The sequence below is a fragment of the Sorex fumeus genome, unplaced genomic scaffold, assembly GCF_029834395.1.
Source record: "Sorex fumeus unplaced genomic scaffold, SorFum_2.1 ptg000237l, whole genome shotgun sequence".
NCBI classification, from domain to species: domain Eukaryota; kingdom Metazoa; phylum Chordata; class Mammalia; order Eulipotyphla; family Soricidae; genus Sorex; species Sorex fumeus.
In genome coordinates this window covers 925,676-945,339 of record NW_026606294.1, presented here as the reverse complement: position 1 = coordinate 945,339, position 19,664 = coordinate 925,676, and the positions used below count along the sequence as shown (strand labels likewise).

Genomic DNA, 19,664 nt, shown 5'->3' with positions numbered 1-19,664 from the left:
TGCATGTAAAGTTATCCTTAAGGAAAGGAACAGATACAGAGAGATTTTTCTCATATATGGGATGTAAAGACACACAGCAAAGTAGCAACAAAGGTTCAAGGGCAATGTAAGGGGAGAACTGATCCACACAATTGAGTCAGGGGATTGGGAGGGAGGGATTCTGGGAGTTTGGGGGAGAGGGAGTGGTTATTTTTTGAGAGAATGAGGAGTGTCATGTTGGAATTATGTGTATGACAAACCATAATTAATTGAATTATAAATCATAGAATATAAATAATGATTTAGACGTTTGTCTGTTGCATTTTATTCTTTTAATTTGTTTTCTCCATATGCTACATATGCATGAACTTGTATGATGCCTATCTTTCTCTGCCTGATTTATGTCACTAACCATAATATCCTCATGTTATCCATTTTTATCAAATAATAAGAAGATTTCACTTCATACAACTGAGTAGTATTCCATTGCTTTACCACCTTTCATTTTCAAAATTTGTGGTTTAAAAGACACAAATATTGGTTTTAACATTGCTCTGGTGCTTTAAAATATTTAGTTTAGTGAAGCAAAATAGATTTTATTGAAAAACACTTAGAAACTTGTGAAACAGGTGTAGGGTGGAATGGAATATATGTTCAAGAGAGAACACTCGTTTAACAAAGCAAGCAAAGAGAGACATGCAGAAAGGAAGCACGGTATTTCTTCGAGGGAGAACACAAATTTGAGGACCAAGCCGACTCTGGTAGTTTAGGAAAAAGAATTTGGAGTGGTATGAACTTAACTTGTGCACTTTAGGGGAGAACCTGAGTGACACTATTAGAAGTATGCTCAGGATATCTTAAACGGGAGTCTGCACTTGGAGTGAGAAGGGTAGAGTGTTCTTTCGGGAGATCTGGACTATGGAGAACAGTAATATTATAACATTAATGATAGTATCTTACCGTGGGATTCCAAAAAAATCTTTAAGAGTGGCGTCAGAAATGATAACATTCTTAGGTATTTGGATTTCCTGTGGAAACTACTGGGAAGCTGTGTTGATGCTCTGGATGTCTCCAACTGAAACAAGGTCAACAAGTCATGAATGAAAAATTACAAGTTAGATGGATCAAGGATTCTGATCCCAGTGGAAGGCTAGCTTTTGGTTGGACAATTTCTACTCATGGCCTGATGTAGATTCTGATCCTGGGATACGTAACAGACAGGGATCCTCAGAAGTGAAGCCTCTGAGACAGAATTCATTCATGCCAATTTATGGGTTATCAATGTTTGCTCATGGCTGCTACCATTATAACATGCCATTCAATGGTTTTGTGGTATCAATTTACTGTGTCAATGTAAATATGAAGTTTCTAAATCAAAGGTAAAAATCTGAGGCCCTCAAGATGATTAATTATGGGGATGGGGGGGGGAGCTGGAGCTATAGTACAGCAGGTAGGGCATTTGCCTTGCACATGGCCTACCCAGGATAGATTCCCAGCATCCTGTATGGTCCCCCCAAGCACCGTGAGGAGTAATTCCTGAGTGCAGAGCCAGGAGTATCCCCTGTGCATCGCCAGGTGTGACCCAAAAACACACAAAAAAAAGATGATGACTTACCTTTAGATATTTTGAAGTCAAGTAGAAACAGCCAGAAAACTCCCCAGAAAAGACTTCTCCAGGATCAAAAACATCATCACCTCTAGCGTGAGAGCATACAGAAAATAAGGTTTCCATTTATGCCAAGTTAAAGCAAGCCATACATGATCTTGGAAAGTCTGTCAAAGGAAAGCATGGATTTAGGAAGGATAAGGTGACAACTGGGTCTTATAATATACAAGATATATATTAAAATATACAATATTTTATAATTATTTATATATATTTATTTATATTAAAATATAATATGTATCTTAAAATATACAAGAGAAGCAAAGGTCATGAAGTAGGAGGTAAGGTGGCAATCAGGTCTACTACAAAAAGCATTTTTTAATAAAAAGAGAAAATGTAATGAGACATCAAATAAGACCTTTGTAAATATTTAAGAACAGGGTTATAACTCAGTGATTCAGAATTTGCCTTCCATTGTATGATGATCTGTGATTGATCCTTAGCACTGGAAACAACATTGTTTTTAAGTTTTAATTTCTTTCTTTCTTGCTTGCTTGCTTGCTTGCTTTTTTTATTTTTTGAGTCTTACCTGGCTATGTATAGGCGTTATTTTTAATTTTTTAAAAAAGTTATAATTTTACTTTTTTACCTGTAGTTTAAAACGAAATATAAATTATTTTAGAGTAAATATATGTGAAGAAGAATAAAATTTACAGGAACTATTTAGTATTCTTAATGATATTGCAGTCAGAACTTTGAGTATTATGAATGGAGAAAAGAGGCACTATTTTGTTGACGGTTACTCTAACTAGATGTTCTGATGATTATTGGTTCTTTGGGGACACATCCAGTCATGTTCTGGTGCTGCTTTGGCTCAAGGGTCTCTTCCAGTGTTGCTCTATGTTGTGCCAGGAAATGAGTCTGCTTCTTTTACAGGCAAAGTCCACAGTCGTTCCAGTGAGCTATCACTCCAGTCTGAAAGGCTCTTAAGAAAGACTCTCATTTCACAAAATAAGTGGGGAACCTTTATTGCAGATGCTTGTTTAAATTGTTTGGCATGGAACCAGAGACACCAGCTTTCATTCAAAAAGTGGCCAGTGAGATTAATACCAGGAGTTTTGCTCCATGGTTTGGAATCCAGCCACACATTCTAGGGGGAAAGGGAGCTCATATAGAGTAAGGAGCACCAAATAAAGGGTGTTTGGAGGATCCTCCCAGGATTGGAGAAGCATTCTGAAAGTAGAGTATAGACCAACATGATTGCCAGTCAATGCCTCTTTTGCAAACCACAACACCCAAAATGAGAGAGAGAACAAAAGGGAATGCCCTGCCACAAAGGCATGGTGGGATGGGGGGATAGGGGGTGGGAGGGACACTGGGACCCGTGGTGGTGGAAAATGGGCACTGGTGGAGGGATGGGTATTTGATCATTGTACAATTGAAACCCAAGCACAGAAATTTGTAAATCTATAACTATACCTCATGGTGTTTCACTAACAAAAATTAAAAAAATATATAAATGACAGAGAATGGGCACTGATTGAGGGATGGGTACTGGATCATTGTATAACTGAAACCCAAGCACAAAAATTTGTAAGTCTACAACTGTACCTCATGGTGTTTCAGTAATAAGCATTAAAAGAATAAAAAGTGAGGCAATGCATAAAAAAAAAGTGGTCAGGTACCATCAATGCTGCTGCCCACACCCACACCGGGAGTGACAATGCTATGAGCAAGGGTTTCCATACTTGGATTCTCAAGATAGTGCCCCAGGAAATACTGACACGCAGCAGCATTTTGAACCCAACCTATTATAAAACTTGTTAGAGGTTAATTGTTACCAAACAAGAAAATTGAGGACTGTTGTGTAGCTTCTTTGATAATTTATTTTTCTCTTAGTAGCTTGTAGTGGCAGTGGTATATTCTATAATAAACAGGATTGCGTTTTTAAAATGTTGAATGCCTAAGGTATATAAAAGAGGCAAAATAAAATGAGTAAATCTGTACACACATGAACACTTTTGTTGTTTCTTTAGGAATTGCTTGGATGAAAACTGTAGATGGGTAGCATGTATTTAAGTAGCTGGAGATAGGGATCAGGGGTGGTGTGGACTGCAGGGGAGGGTGGAAAGATGGGAAGAGATTATAAGTGTGTGTGTTTATGAGTGCTATTGTGTGAGAATGTTGAGTTTATAAGAATTCATGCATGCATGTGTGAGTAAGAGAGAGAGAGAGAGAAAGAGAATGAGTGTGTGTGCATGTATCCGTGTGTGTGTTTTCTTAGAAAAATCCTATATTTCACCTGAACTACTGTACCAAGTGATGCTGTCATTCATTATGAGAATGTAATAAATAAATTTTATTAAATTCAGGTGGTGAAATATGTTGGCCTTTAAGCCCTTCCCCTCCTCCAATTCATCAAATTCTTCTTATAATTTTCATTTACTCCCTGACCTCTTCAGGACTCAATTGGATTCAATCTGCCACATCCAAATTTATCTCTTTTAGAAAAAGTAATTAGATTAAAATATAAATAACACTATTGTTAACATTCAAGTGGGTTCTAATGATAATTAATAATTTCTATTCATAGAAGTACTTATTCAGGCCACACAATAAGGCAAAATTCAGAATATTGGACAGAAGTCAATTATTTCTCAAGCAGAACTAGCTATATTATAGCCATTCTAAAGATGTTAGAAATTTGCAGTCCAGACATTAGAGGTTCATGCTATAAGTAAAATATTTCTTGTTTTCTCACCTGAATCCTATTCTCGATAATAATAATTGAATAAATGAATAAGTGACAGAAATAATTGAATGTCGTTTTCTTCACTTGAAGGTTTTATTCACAGATCTTGTCTCATAAAAATTATTCAGAAAACATTATATTAAACAAACATTCCATGGTGATTAATCAGAATTCTTATGTTTGAAAGTGACAAACTCATACCACACTCATTTTAAACTAAGAAGATACTTGATTCATGTACCTATAAAGCTGGAGTACCCTCTAGGTATGGTTGGGCCCAAAGAGTTGATTTTTATTTATTTACTTATTGATTGATTGAGTGATTGACTGAATCACCATGACTGGTTGACTGAATCACCATTGAGTGATTGACTGAATCACTGGGACATAAAGAGATACAAAGCTGTTCATGAGTAGGTTTCAGTCATACAGTGTTCCAAGACCCATTGCTCCATCAGTGAACATTTCCCACCTACAGTGTCCCCAGTTTTCCCCCTGAAATCCTTTCACTCCCTCTCTCTCTCCTCACCCCCGCCCCCTGTCTCTCCCTTTCTTCTACCTATCTACCTATCTACCGATCTCTCCCTTTTCAGGCATCATGGTTTACAACACAGCAACTGATAGGTTACCATGTTTCTTCCTTTACCTATTTTCACTTCACAGTTCTTTTCCAGCATCATCATTTCCAACTATCTTTGTCATAGTGGTCTCTTCTCGATCCCAACTGCCATCTCCCGCAGCCCATAAGGTAGGCTTCTAACAGTGGACCAATCATCCTGGCCCTTATTTCTACTGTCCTAAGGTATTAATCTAAAGTTATGTTTTTTCATATCCCACAAATGAATGTAATCCTATATCTGTCTGTCTCCTTCTGACTCATCACACTCAGCATGATACTCTTCATGTACATCCATTTATAAGCATACTTCATAACTTCATTTTCACTAACAGCTGCATAGTATTCCATTGTTTAGATATACCATAGTTTCTCTAACTAATCATTGAGAATTCTTGGGCATACAAGTTGTTTGCAGATTCTCACTATTGTGAATAGTGCTGCAATGAACATAGAAGTGCAGATAGCATTTCTGCTGTGTGTTTTGGGGCCTGGGAGTATATTGCCAAAGTGGTATTGCTGGATTCATGGAAGCTCAATTTGTAGCTTTCTGAGAAATACCCATATCGTTTTCCGAAAAGGCTGAACCAATCGGCATCCCCACCAACAGTGAAGAAGAGACCCTTTCTCCCCACTTCCATGCTGACATTGGTTGCTCTTGTTCTTTTTGATGTGTGTCAATCTCTGTGGTGTGAGATATCTCATTGCTGTTTGGATTTGTATCTCCCTGATGATTCGTGATGTAGAAAATTTTACCTCTGTTTTTTGGTCATTTGTATTTATTCTTTGAGGAAGTTTCTGTTCGTTTCTTCTCCTCATGTTTTGGTGGGGTTGGATGTCTTTTTCTCATAAAGTTCTACCAGTGCCATATATATCTTGGGTTATATACAATAAGGGGTTAATTGTATGGATATTGCATAAATAATTTTCCCCCATTATGAGGGCTGTCTTTTTATCATGGTCACCATTTTTTCTGAGTTGCAGAAACTTCTTGGTTTAATGTAGTCTCATTTGGTTATCTTCACTTCCTCTTCCTTGGTCAGTGGTGTATCATTCTAGAAGTTTCCCTTAGCTTTAATGTCATGGAGGGATCTTCCCACATTTTTCTTCATATATCTTAAGAACTCAGGTGTGATATTGAGGTCTCTAATTCATTTGATCTGACTTTGTGCCAGGCACTATAAAGAGGTCTGAGTTAAACTTTTTTTGCATGTTGCTGACCAGTTTTCCCAGCAGCACTTGTTGAAGAGACTTCCTTGCTCAACTTCATATTTATTGAGCCTTTATGATACATTAGGTAATAATAATCTGAGGGCCAGCGTCAGGATATTTGACTATATTCCATTGACCTGAGGACTCTCTTTATCTGAATATCATGCTAATTTGATTACTGCGACTTTCTAGTAGGGTTTGAAGTTGGGGAAGGTGTTCCCTTCTTCTTTTTACCAAAGATTGCTTTAGCTCATCATGGGAGTTTATTGTTGTGTATGAGTTTCAAGAGGGTTTAATCTATTTCTTTGAAAAATGTTATGGGTATCCTTATAGAAAGTGCATTAAATATTTATAGCGCTTTGGGGTGTATTGCCATTTTGACAGTGTTAATCCTCTCAATCAATGAACATGGGATGTGATTCCATTTCCTCATATCCTCTTTTATTTCATGAAGTAGTGTTTTGTAGAGTGTTTTTGGTATAGGTCCTTAACCTTTTTAGTTGATTCTAGTATACTTGATTGTCTGAGGTTATTGTGAATGGGTTTGTTTTTCGCCTATCTCTTTTTTCTCTTTCATTAATAGTATTTGGGAAAGCCATGGGCTATTGGATATTGATTTTGTAATATGCTACTTTAGTAAACAAATCTATTCTTCCCAGGAGCTTTTTGGTAGATTTTTTGGGATTTTCTAAGAATACTATCATGTCATCTCCAAATAGTAAAAGCTTGAGTTCTTCCTTTTTTTATCTGGATGCCCTTGATATCTTTTTCTTACCAAAATCATATGGCAAATATTTCAAGTACTATGTTGAATAGGAGTGGTGAGAGTGGGTAACTTGTTTTGTGCCTGATTGTATTTTGGGAATCTAGCTCATTGATTTTTCTCCAAGCCTTTAGTTTTTCCCCATTGAGAATAATGCTTGGTGTGGGTTTGTAGTAGTTTGCTTTGACTAGATGGAGGAAAGTACTTTCGACTCCCATTTTGTTGAGAGTTTTTCATCATGAATGGGTGCTGGATCTCATCAAATGCTTTATCTACATCTATTGATATTATCATATGATTTTTATCTTTATTTTATTGAGATGGTGTATTCTGTTGATTGACTTGAGAATGTTAAGCCATCCTTGCATCCCCAAGATAAACCTACTTGGTCATAGAGTGTGACCTTTTGTTGAGTTTCTGATTTCTCTTTGCTGGTATAATCTTGAGGATCTTTGCATCTGTATTTATCAAAGAAATAGGTCTGTAATTTTCTTTTTTGTGGTTTCTCTGTCTGATTTGAATATCAGGGTGATCTTTGTCTCATAGAAATTGTTTGGGAGTATTTCTGTTTCTTCAATTTCCTGGAAAATCTTAAAAAATGTTGGCAGTAGGTCCTCTTGAAAGGTTTGAAATACTTCATTAGTGAATCCATTTGGGCCTGGGCTCCTGTTTTTGGGGATACTTTTGATTAGCATTTCAATTTCCTTGTAGTGATGGGTTCGAGTTTTCAAAATATTCTTGGTTCAGCCTTGGGAGGTAATTGGAATCCAGTAATTTATCAATTTATTCAAGATTCTCTCATTTCCTGCTTTAAATATTCTCAAAATAATCTCTGATGATCCTATGGATTTTGTAGTTTCTATTATGATGTCCCCCTTTGCATTTCTGATTCGGTTTATTAGGATTCTTTCTCTTTTCTTCTTTGTGAGTCTTGCTAGTAGTTTACTGATCTTATTTATTTTCTCAAAGAACCATGTCTTGCTTTTGTTGGTCTTCTGAATTGTATTTTGGGATTATGTCTCATTGATTTCTTCTCCAGGTTTTATTATTTCTTTCCTCCTGGCTAGTTTGGACTCCTTTTCTTGGTCATTTTCCAAAATCTTGAGCTGTAAGTTATTTTTGTAGGTCCTTTCTTTCTTCCAGTTGAATTCTGGCGGAGCTATAAACTTTCCTCTTAGAACTGCTTTTGCTCTGTCCCACAAGTTCTGGTAGTTCCTCGTTGTCATTTTTTCTGGAATCTTTTTATTTCCTCTTTGATTTCTTCTCTACACCAATGGTTGTTTATTACTTCCCTCAAATAAAATATTTTCTTGCCGAGTTTTTGTCTGTTTGATCTATTGAGAAGTGAGAAAGTACTGTTGAAATCTCCATCTAGCATTGTGTTGCTATCAATGTTTTTCTTTAAGTCTATTAGAAGTTGTTTTTACGTATTTTGCTGATCTGTCATTAGGAGCATATACATTGAGGAGGGTGAGTTCTTTCTGATGTACAGATTCCATGATCATTAAGAAATAACCTTCACTGTCTCTTATAACCTTTAGCCTGAAGTCCATGTGGTCTGATACTAGTATTGCCACTGCAGCTTTTTGGAGGTGTTCTTTTCTTGAAGAATCATTTTCTAGCCTTTGACTTTGAGCCCATGGTTGCTTTGATTATTCAGATGTGTTTCTTCCAGGCAGCAGAATGTTGGGTTCAGTTTTCTATTTCATCCTGCCATCCTGTGCCTCTGAATTGGTGCATTTAGTCCATTGACATTGAGAGAGATCATTGTGATGGGGATTTTTGCTATCTTTATGTCGAAATTTGGAGTACTTGTGGGGCTTGTCTTAGCTTAAAGTAGCCCTGTTAATTCTTAATGCAACAAAAATATGGAACACTTTACAAGTTGGCCTGTCATCTCTGTGTAAGGATCATGCTAATCTCTATATCATTTCAATTTTAGTATATGTGTTGCCAAACTGAGTATAAGAGCTGATTTTTTCCCCTATTTTTCTCTTCTGATTTCTTTGAGTTTTGTCCTTACTCACTCCTATGGCAGACAGTGATTCCCAATCTAGGAAGGTATTTCAAAGCATCTTGAAGTGATAAATTTAGAACATTAATGTCCCAGAAGGAAAAGTATGGTTTTTACCATATTATCTTTTACCATACCCAGGGCATCAGTTTTGCAAAATAATCCTTTTGGAAGATGGAGAATCAGTGTTGTTTAATGCTTTTCCCTGAAATCTTCATTAAGAAAATTAAACTGGAGCCTTTTGCTATTCTCACCTCGGTCCCGTGTACATCTCCAGAAAACGGTGGATGGCGTTGTCCACACCTTGACCACCTTGAAAGTAAGTAGGATTTTTCTCCTGAAGGAAGAGGTGAGAAGCATATTGATGATTTCATTCCACTTTATTACAAGTTCAACTTGAAGGGAAGGTGAGACTCATGAGGCTCCTGTAAAGGACAGAAAAAGGGTCTCAATGTAATTTAATGGCCCAGACACATTAACAACACAGATGACTCAAAGTAACCTGTGTGCATCTTTGTGTGTATAGTGAGTTTTATATCTACTCATAGTGATTCTCAGTCATTCCACATGGGCAAAACAGACCTGTAATTAAAAATCTAGTTCTCTGAGCAGAATGAGCTTTCTTAGGTGATTGAACATGTGTGTAATATTTTATTACTAAGCACATACAACTGTTTGAATGATGTGTACTTTTCGATCAAAATTTAAGTCCAAATATCTCTGAAATGGCAGTCTCCTGATGCCGCACCTGGCTTTCCTCACTGGGGCCCCTTGGAGGGGGTGGGTTGAGTTTCCCTCACCACCCCGAGCAGAGACCTGGCAGCTGAAGATCTCTGCAACCAGCCATAGTTATGCTTAAGACCACTCTCACCACACTTGAAGGAGCCTCATGCATGAAGGAACTGGCAGAGGAACCCAGGTGTGCGGGACACGGGGCTGAGATATTCAAGACTGCTCGGACCATGAATGGGCCTCCTCCATCCAGATCCCCCATCTTCCAGTAGCTAAGTGTTACACCCACGGACTGCCTCTGGAGCCATGTAATCCCATCAATGGCCAAGATCCAGATACTGGATCTTGTTGATAAGATAACAACTCATATTGTCCAGTTCTCTTTCTCGGAGAACATGGCAGGTTACCAAGCGTATCTTGCCTACATGGCAGAGACTGGCAAGTTACCCGTGGTGTGTTCTATATGCCAAAACCCAGTAACAATGAAGTATCTCATTTCCCTGACCGTGAAAAAACCTCCAATGTGGCACTTGCTAAAATCTCAGGGCTAGGACGAATGGAGATGTAACTGGTGCATGATACCAGTATTCCTCCCACCATGCCCCCAAACATGCCTTTGTGGCAGGGCATTCTCTTTTGTTCTCTGGGGCCATGGCATGCCAGAGAGCCACTCGTGGTGGGCAACTCATGGTCTTGGCTGGCAGGACGAATGGGCTGGTTTTACCCCTCACCCCCAATCCCACGAGGCCGTAGTTGCCCTGTCACCCTAGCTCATACCTGGCTGTCCAATAATCTCTGAGGTGGTGGGCATCGTGCCGCCAGGGGGGAGAAAGGCAGAAGCGACAAATACCCTTTCCCACCTGAGGGAGAATGGTGCCGTAGCTTAATGCATAGTTTAGTCACTTTTCTGCCAAAAGCCTCTGGGTTCCGAATTGGATCCACGTGCCTCTGGTGCTGTGGTCGTGCCGGATAGCCTCTTGTGGGGGTCAAATCGTGATCTTGGTGGGGCAGAAAGAATGGCTCTATGGCCTACTTTTGGCATGCATCTCCCACCCAGAGCGGGTCCTCCAAATACCCTTTAGTTGGTGTTCTGGCCTCTATCTGAGCTGCCTTTCCCCCCAGCATGTGATGTCGGCTTCCAAGGCCTGGAGCAAACCTCCTAGTCCTTATCACTCTATTCTTGGGTATTAGTCTCTTATTCTGTTACTTTATATTCCACAGATGAGTACAATCTTTCGATGTCTGTCCATATCTTTCTGACTCATTTCACTTACTATGTTGATCCACTTTATGCAAATTTCATGACTTCTTATTTTCTAACAGCTGCATAGAATTCCACTGTGTAGATGAAACAAAGTGTCATTAACAAGTCATCTGTTCTTGGGCACTAGGGGTTTTTTTCCCCAGATTTTGGCTATTGTGAACAGTGCAGCAATGAACATACAAGTGCATATGTCATTTCGGCTGTACTTTTTTGCCTCTCCAGGCTATATTTCCAGGAGTGATATTGCTGGGTCAAATGGGAGCTCAATTTCTAGTATTCGGAGAACCGTTCATACTGTTTTCCAAAACGGCTGAACCTGTCTGCATTTCCACCAGCAGTGAAGGAGAGTCCCTTTTTCCCCACATCCACGGCAACACCGGTAGCTTTTGTTCTTTTGGATGTGGGTCAGTTTCAGTGGTGTGACGTGATATCTCTTTGTTGGTTGTACCTGCATTTCCCTGATGATTAGTGATGAAGAGCATTTTTCATGTGCCTTTTGGCCATTTGGTATCTTCTTTGAGAAAGTTACTGTTCATTTCATCATCCCATTTTCTGATGGGGTTGCATGATTTCTTCTTGTAGAGTTCAACCAGAGCCTTGTATATTGTTGATATCAACCCCTTATTACATAGGCATTGGGTGAATATCCTTTCCCATTCTGTAGATTGTCTTTGTATTCTGGTCACTGTTTCTTTTGATGTGCAGAAGCTACTTAATTTAAGATAGTCCCCTTTGTTCATCTCTGTTTTCACTTTTTTGGCCAGTGGCATGTTATCTTTGAAGATACCTTTAGCTTCAATGTCGTGGAGGGTTTTGCCCACCTTGTCTTCAATGTACCTGATGAATTCTGTTCTGATGTTGAGGTCTTTGACCCATTTTCATCTGACTTTTGTGCTTGCTGTTAGGTAGAGGTTTGAGCCCATTTTATTGCATGTCGCTGTCCAGTTTTTCCAGCACCGTTTGTTAAAGAAGTCTTTCTTGCTCCACTTCACATTTATTGCTCCCTTATCAAAGATTAGATGAACATATATTTGAAGGTGTGTGTCAGTATATTCAATGATGTTCCATTGGTCGGCGGCTCTGCCTTTGTTCCAGTACCATGCTGTTTTAATTATTATCGCTTTGTAGTAGAGTTTGAGGTTGGGGAAGGTGAGGCCTCCCATCGTCTTTGTCCCAAGAATTGCTTTAGCTATTCGTGGGCGTTTGTTGTTCCATATGAATTTCAGGAGTGATTGATAAAGTTCTTTGAAGCATATTATGGGTATCTTTATAGGGATCACATTGAATTTGTACAATGCTTTGGGGAGTATTGTCATTTTGACAATGTTAATTCTCTCAATACATAAGCAGGAGATATGTTTCCATTTCTTCGTGTCCTCTTATTTTCTGTTGTATAGGTCCTTCACTTCCTTAGTTAAGGTGATTCTGAGATACTTGATTTTCTGAGGCATGACTGTGAATGGGTTGCTTTCTTCATGTCACTCTCTTCTCTCTCATTATTTGCATATAGAAAAGCCATAGACTTTTGGGTATTGATTTTATAGCCTGCAACTTTACCATATAAATCTATTGTTTCTAGGAGTTTTTTGGTAGAGGTTTTAGAATTCTCTAAATATAGTATCACATCTTCTGTGAATAGTGAGAGCCTGATTTCTACTTTTCCTACATGACTGCCCTTAAAATCTTTTTTTATATAACTCCTATTGCAAGTACTTCCAGTACTATATTCAACAGAAGTGCCAAAATGAATTTTTTTCTTTTTGGGTCACACCCTGCGATGCTCAGGAGTTATTCCTGGTTCATGCACTCAGGAATTACTCCTGGCGGTACTCGAGGGACCGTATGGGATGCTGGGAATCGAACTTAGTTTGGTTGCGTGCAAGGCAAACGTCCTACACCCTGTTTATTGCTCCAGCCCCCAAAATGAATTTTTACTAAACATTTTCTATATGGAAATTTCTATGCTAAGAACAGTGGTATAAACGGTGATATCTGAGTAATTTACAAGTAGATTATGAAGACAGATAATATAAAGAATTTCTTTGTATGAATTTCCAAAATGTGTAGCTTTTATTAAATATGTTAAGAATGAACCGGAGGTCTTGATTATACCATGAAAATGATTTCCCTGTTAGAAGTTACCCTTCTAAAATGCAATAAAGTGACATATTTTGAAAATGTTGATTATTCGTTCATTAATTCAATGAATATTTGTTAGTCTGGGGGTGCAGTGCCTCCAGGAAGTCAACCTGCACCCTCGAGGTGAGTGCATCTACAGTCTAATGGTGCCATCATGCTGCCTGATAACCCCAGATTTCCACTGTGCCTCTGGCTGGATCCCAACACCTTAGGACTAAGTTTCCCAAGAAATTAAACTCCCAAAAGATATGTGGGAGTCATGTTCACAAACCACCCCTGGCTCAGCTATACAAGCTAATGTATTGGTCTTGCATAAGTGACCCATAAATAAATCTTGAAAGAGATCAAAAGTCACAGTTAACCTTGGACCTGCACAGGGCAGAACATACTAGGGTAAATCGGAGGGAGGCAGGTTAGTTTGTTGCCCACGCAACCAGAACTCAGGGCAGCCACTTGCTCCCACAAACCAAAATCTCCACCATGCCCTAGTCTCTTTACATTGACTCAGGATGGATTTCACTGAAATATAACAGCTGAAATTTCGGATATGCGGGTTTTGTGACTGAAATCTCTAGGCTTTCTCTGAGTCAGGATGGGCAGCCCACCCTCACTGCCCTGTACTTATGGAAGCCGCAGCAGTCATGTCCATACCTCAAAGCAACTCCAGCCTTACCTTCCTGATAAAAATACTCAATTCCGGGGCTGAAGCGATAGCACAGTGGGTAGGATGTTTGCCTTACATGCGGCAGACCCGGGTTCGAATATCAGCATCCCATATGGTTCCCTGAGCTCCGCCAGGAGTAATTCCTGAGTGCAGAGCCAGGAATAACTCCTGAGCATCGCCGGATGTGACACCCCCAATAAAAATACTAAATTCCTTGAACAAACATGATGACCTCTTAGTACCTGTATGAGAACAATAATGCAAAAAATTAAAAGGAGAGAGAAAGAATTTAAAGAGCCTGCCATAGAGACAGGCTGGGGGTGGGGTAGGGTGTTGGGGGATGTTGTAGGGAACCAGGGACATTGGTGGTGGGAAATTTACACTAGTGGAGAGAAGCATGTTGGATCGTTGCATGACAGGAAGCAAATTATGAATAGTTTGTAATGGTCTATCTCACAGATATTCAATAAAAATTTAAAAATATATATCCTTAATTGGTAGCTCAGACTATTGATAGAACTTTGAAAACCAGCATATCTATTTTTGTGTTCTCAGTAGGAAAAAAAATGTTACTCACCTGTGTGCCAATAGCTTGAAGAATGCTAAACCCAAAGATACATCAATGCTGGCCTCTGGCATGAATACTGTAATTGCAGTTATGTTATGTTTCAGAATCAGTTCATGGACAAGAAGTCAAGAGAAGCAGTGGCAAAGAGCAACAATGTTGAATGGATAATGTTTGAGGAGCTTGCAAGGGAGACTAAAGATTTGGCATGAGAAGAGGGAAAAAAACGAAGAGTTAAGTATTAATAAGTATCATGACAAAAATGCAAGGGAGGACATTTTTTGGCAATCGTCACACTCTGTTGAGCTTTTGGTGAGGATAAGTATTAGAAAGTATCTTTCCCATTTAGTGGTAAAAAGGAAACTTTGATGGGTGCATTTAAAAAAAATTACTTTAATAATTAGAATCACCAAGAGATACACAGTTACAAGGTTGCTCATAATTGAGTTTCAGTCATATAATGTTCTAGCACCCTTCCAGTAAAATGGGGGTGTTTTTGAAGGAATATCCCTGGTGCGAAGACTAGGGCATCTGAATCTTAACACATTTCACCAAATATATGATCTGTACTCACATGATTTACACTGTCTCCCCTGATCTTTGATTTACGTTTTCATGCAATATTTCCTTGTGAAACTCACCAAAAGTGAGGGTCCCTATTTAAGACAAGTACATGTTTCTCTGACATTATATATTTTTTGGTTGCTGAGAGAGTCTCTAAAGCAATGCTCAGGAGGTGTGGGGGCCCCACAGGCAATTCTCAGAAAACGTGTCCATGGTGCTTGGGGTCCTCTGAGGCTATACAGTCTTTGATACTCTGGCAATCAGGTGGTGCTGGGAGTCAAATTGAGAGCATGTGAGACAAGTGCCATAAGCACTACACTATCTCCTGCGGCCCTGGTTATTAGATTTATGTCAGCATTTCGAAGTCCTCCCTTTTGTCAGAAAGCAGAAACTTGTGCAGGAGAAAGTGGAAGAAACCTTAGGGTTTAGCTAGGTTGACTGAGTAGATGGTGATACTATTAAGATTGGAACATAAAGTAAAAATAAAACAAGAGAAAGATCTAACAATAGCAAACAGGGCTATATTACTCAAAAAGTTTAGAAACAGGCACATTGGCAAGTAGTTTTAAAAAGCATCCAGGAGAGAATATAGTATTGTGAGTGAACGAATCTACTCTATGGATTCATCTCATCCTTGAAATGGAAAAGGACAATGTGTTACAGTTACAAATTTACAAATAAGATATATACCATCATATGTTTCATCATATATTTCTGCTGTGTTCCTATGCTTTACCAAGTATTATTCTAATTTTTAAATTTACTTTAATCATTAAAAGAGTATTTCTCTACATTAATCTTTTTAATGAAATATTTCATTAAAAATGTTTTTTAAAAATTTTATTTAAAATGTTTTATTAAAATGTTATTTAAAAAGAAACATATGGGCCACATAGTTAGTGCAATTTGTAGAGGGTTTGTATGCAGCGAATCTGAGTTAAATCCCCAGAATCCTGAGCCTTCCAGAAGTGATCTCTGCATACAGAGTCAAAAGTGAGCCCGGAGCACATATGGGTGCGCTCCCTTCACCACAAAAAAGGAAGAAAAGAAAAACATATAACTCATACTTGAGTAACATAGAGGTTAAGGGTGCTAATTCCTGTATAATTTTTGAAAGCCCCCAAAATTATTAGATAGTTTGCTATTGACCAAGAAGATGGTTTTTTAATAGTATTTACTTACATTGTCTAAGTAGTGATATGTGTGGTATAGAAATCTGTACATTGTGATACATTTTAAAAAATTATAATGCATTTTACAATGGACTTTATAATACATTTGTATTTTATAGTAATAAGTGATAAATTATATTTCTGCTTTTGTGGGGTATTTGGGCCATAGTATGTGGTGCTTGGGACTTCTGACTCTGTGCTCAAGGGTCATTCCTGGTGGAGCCAGCCATTAATTTGGGTTGACTGTGTGCATGGTAATTGCTTTAATCCCTATACTAAGTCTGGGGTCCAATCAAATAAATTATCTGAATATATTTTATATATTCATGGCATACTTTTTCTTAGATTCTTTGATATATCTAGGATATATTGATCATCTTTAGGAAAAGATATTACCTGATTTTTAAATATTTGTAATTTGTGGGGAAATTTTAATTTCTCATGTTAATTTGTGCTCTTTGTCTACTAGTGAGCTTGAAAATTGCTCTTGTGTGGTACTACATGGAAAGTAGTATGCTAAGCGAAATGAGTCAGAAAGAGAGGGACAGACATAGAAAGGTTGCATTCATCTGGGTAACATAAAGTAACAAAATAAGAGACTAACAACCAAGAACAGCTGTGATAAATATCAGGTTGTTCACTCCATGGCTTAGAGGCCAGCTGCATTCTCTAGGGGTAAAGGCAGTGCAGATAGAGAAGGGAGCACCCAATAAAGGGTGCTGGGAAGATCTGCCCAGGAAGGGAGATGCCTGCTGAAAGTAGTCTAAGGCCCGAACAGGATTGCCACCCAATGTCTCTTCTGCAGACCACAGCACCCAAAGGGAGAGACAGAACAAAAGGGAGTGCCCTACCAAAGAGGCAGGGTGGGATGGGGATGGGGGTTGGGAGGGATACTGGGATTGTTTGGAGTGGAGAATGGGCACTGGTGCTGGGATGGGTACCCGATCATTGTATTACTGAAACCCAAGCACAACAACTTGTAAGTCTACAGCTGTACCTCATGGTGTTTCACTAATGAAACAAAAAAAATTTTAAAAAAGGAAATTGCTCTTGTGTTTACTAGTCATTTACACTTCTTTCAATACAGATTATATGATCATGGTTTATGCTTATTTTTTCTATACAATTTTACTAGCTAAATACTGATTTATTTCACAGCACTAATTTATTAAAAACATTCATACAATGCCTATCATATTAATTCCCAGAATTTGTTGGTTTTACTTGTTTTTTGATCACGTAATTTGAATTTTAAATTTTTCTTTCAGATTCTAAAATTTTGACACAAATGAGCATACGTTTTTCTTTATCTTCTACAGTTTTAAACTGAGAACAACTGTTTGTTTTGTACAAATAAGACACCTGTGCATTTACAAGCGGTAGGGCGTTCGCCTTACAAGCGGCCAACATGGCCGACCCGAGTTTGATTCCTCCGCCCCTCTCGGAGAGCCTGGCAAGCTACCGAGAGTATTCGATATGCCAAACACAGTAACAACAAAGTCTCCAATGGAGACGTTACTGGGCCCGCTCGAGCAAATCGACGATCAACGGGAGGGCATTTACCTTTACCTTTACCTTTATATTTACATTTTAACACATCTCGATTCATCTACAACTTATCATAGTAAATGTTGTCATATTGAAAGAAACCACCATTTTTTTTCAATCATAGCACTGTAGCACTATGCTCCCGCGATGCATCAATTTGCTCAAGCGGGAACCAGTAACATCTTACAAGAAATTGTGAGACTTGTTGCCACTGGTTTTGGCCTATAGAATACGTCATGGCTAGCTTGCCAAGCTTTTGCTATATGGACAAGATACTCTGGGTAGCTTGCCGGGCAGAGGAATCGGATTCAGGATTGGCCTCCTGCAATGCAAATGCCCTACCCGCTGTGCTGTAAACCTTATCTGAAATATACTAGTAATACCAAATGTTGTTTCTTTAACAGTGCAATATAAACGATTATTTCGTAATTTTCTTGATGTGTTAATGAAATAGCTAAGCTCTTGAGTATCATGGGAGCATTTTTCTAACACAAGAGTCTGACGAAGGAGAAACTGTTATAACCGTCTTGTAGGATTCCATCTCCCTAGCCTGCTTCATTCTACCCCGCTCTCTATCCAATCCGGTCTTCTTCTTGGGATTCTGACCTCCTGATTGGCTAGCCTCTACCTTTCAACTGCCTACTTTATGACATCATTCTCCCACCAAACCAACCACCAACTGGTAGAATCTTGGGGGTCCCATGTAGTTGTTTGTAAACAAATTTGAATCATCATGGCAAGTGACGAGTGACCAATGACGAATCACCAGTGAGCAGTCATCTGTACTGAACACTTGCGGTCTTAAGCCGCTTCAGTGTTCAGACGTACTCTCGTACCGTCTCCTCTTCTCGTCTACCTTTCATCGGTATTTCCTCTTCTCTGACCATGGCAGGTAAAGAATAATACATTTCAATGCTTTTTATTAGATATATCCTCCCTAAACTTAGCAGTCAAGTAAAAACAACATGTAGTAATGAAAGAAAGTATTCAAGTAGAATTTTATAAGCCTCATTTTAGCTTGACTTGGACATTTGCTGTGTGATTTTTGACATTGGCTTTCGTTCTCTCATATACAAAGTGCTTTTCCTCATTGATTACATTATATTTTAGAAATATTTACAAGCTCAAATACACATATATATGTATGAGTGTTGATTCTCTGTGTTTCTTTTTGTTTTTAATAGAGAATTTTACATAATATCCATTGAAAAAATATAAATCAGAGACAGTATTTTGACAGAAACACAAAATGTAGATGCTGTGGAAAACTGTTAATATATACTAGCATGTTTTCTCTGTAAAGGTCTCTCCACTTGTATTTATACTTCAGTAGTTTAAATATAGTGCTATTACACAGTAATAATCATTTATCTTTGAGTTTTCTATTTAAACCAGGTAATAAGAAAATATGGGGCATGGGGAAAATGTGGAGTGCTGAGCGGTAGAGAGGCAAGCCCTCAAAGGTAAGAAAGTTTGGGATCACTTTCTTCAAACATTGACCAATAGAACCAAGACGATATGAGGGAGAATAAAATAGGAAAGAAAGAAAGAAAGAATATGGACGGCGATTATCAAGGAAGGGGAAAACATTTGGACAGAATGTTGAAGAGAACCAAAGATTTAAAATCAAAAAAGAAAGAATATATATTAAATATGCTGAGATGAATACACTGAGAACAAGTCAAAGCAATTTACTTCAAAAAATGCCAGGACTAGAAAGTATACTATGCCTTGATTAGAGTACCAGTAGGAAAAGCAGTTTATCAGAAAGCCATCCTTGCTGGCTTTTTTCCTTATTATCTCTTAGAACACAGTACTTCGTACTTGACAATTTGGAATATAAACACGCTTTAGAGATGATGCTTCCCATATATAGCTAATAGTGGTTATCTAGGGGGTTTGAAGACAATAAATCTTCAATGTTTTTTTTACGTTCTGGTTTTTAAGTACACGTACAGGCAGCCTGTTAAAATTTTTAAAAAATGGTTTATTCTAACTTGAATCAGGAGAATTGATTCATTTGTGTGGTAAGTAGGTTCCAGGTTAAAGCTGCTTGTCATCTTTACAAATGTTA

General features: G+C 38.3%; 1 pseudogene; it reads right to left on the bottom strand.

Annotated features, from left to right (window-relative positions):
* Nucleotides 1-8,790: 8,790 nt before the first annotated feature.
* Nucleotides 8,791-8,887, bottom strand: LOC130018117 (uncharacterized; annotated as a pseudogene).
* Nucleotides 8,888-19,664: the final 10,777 nt, after the last annotated feature.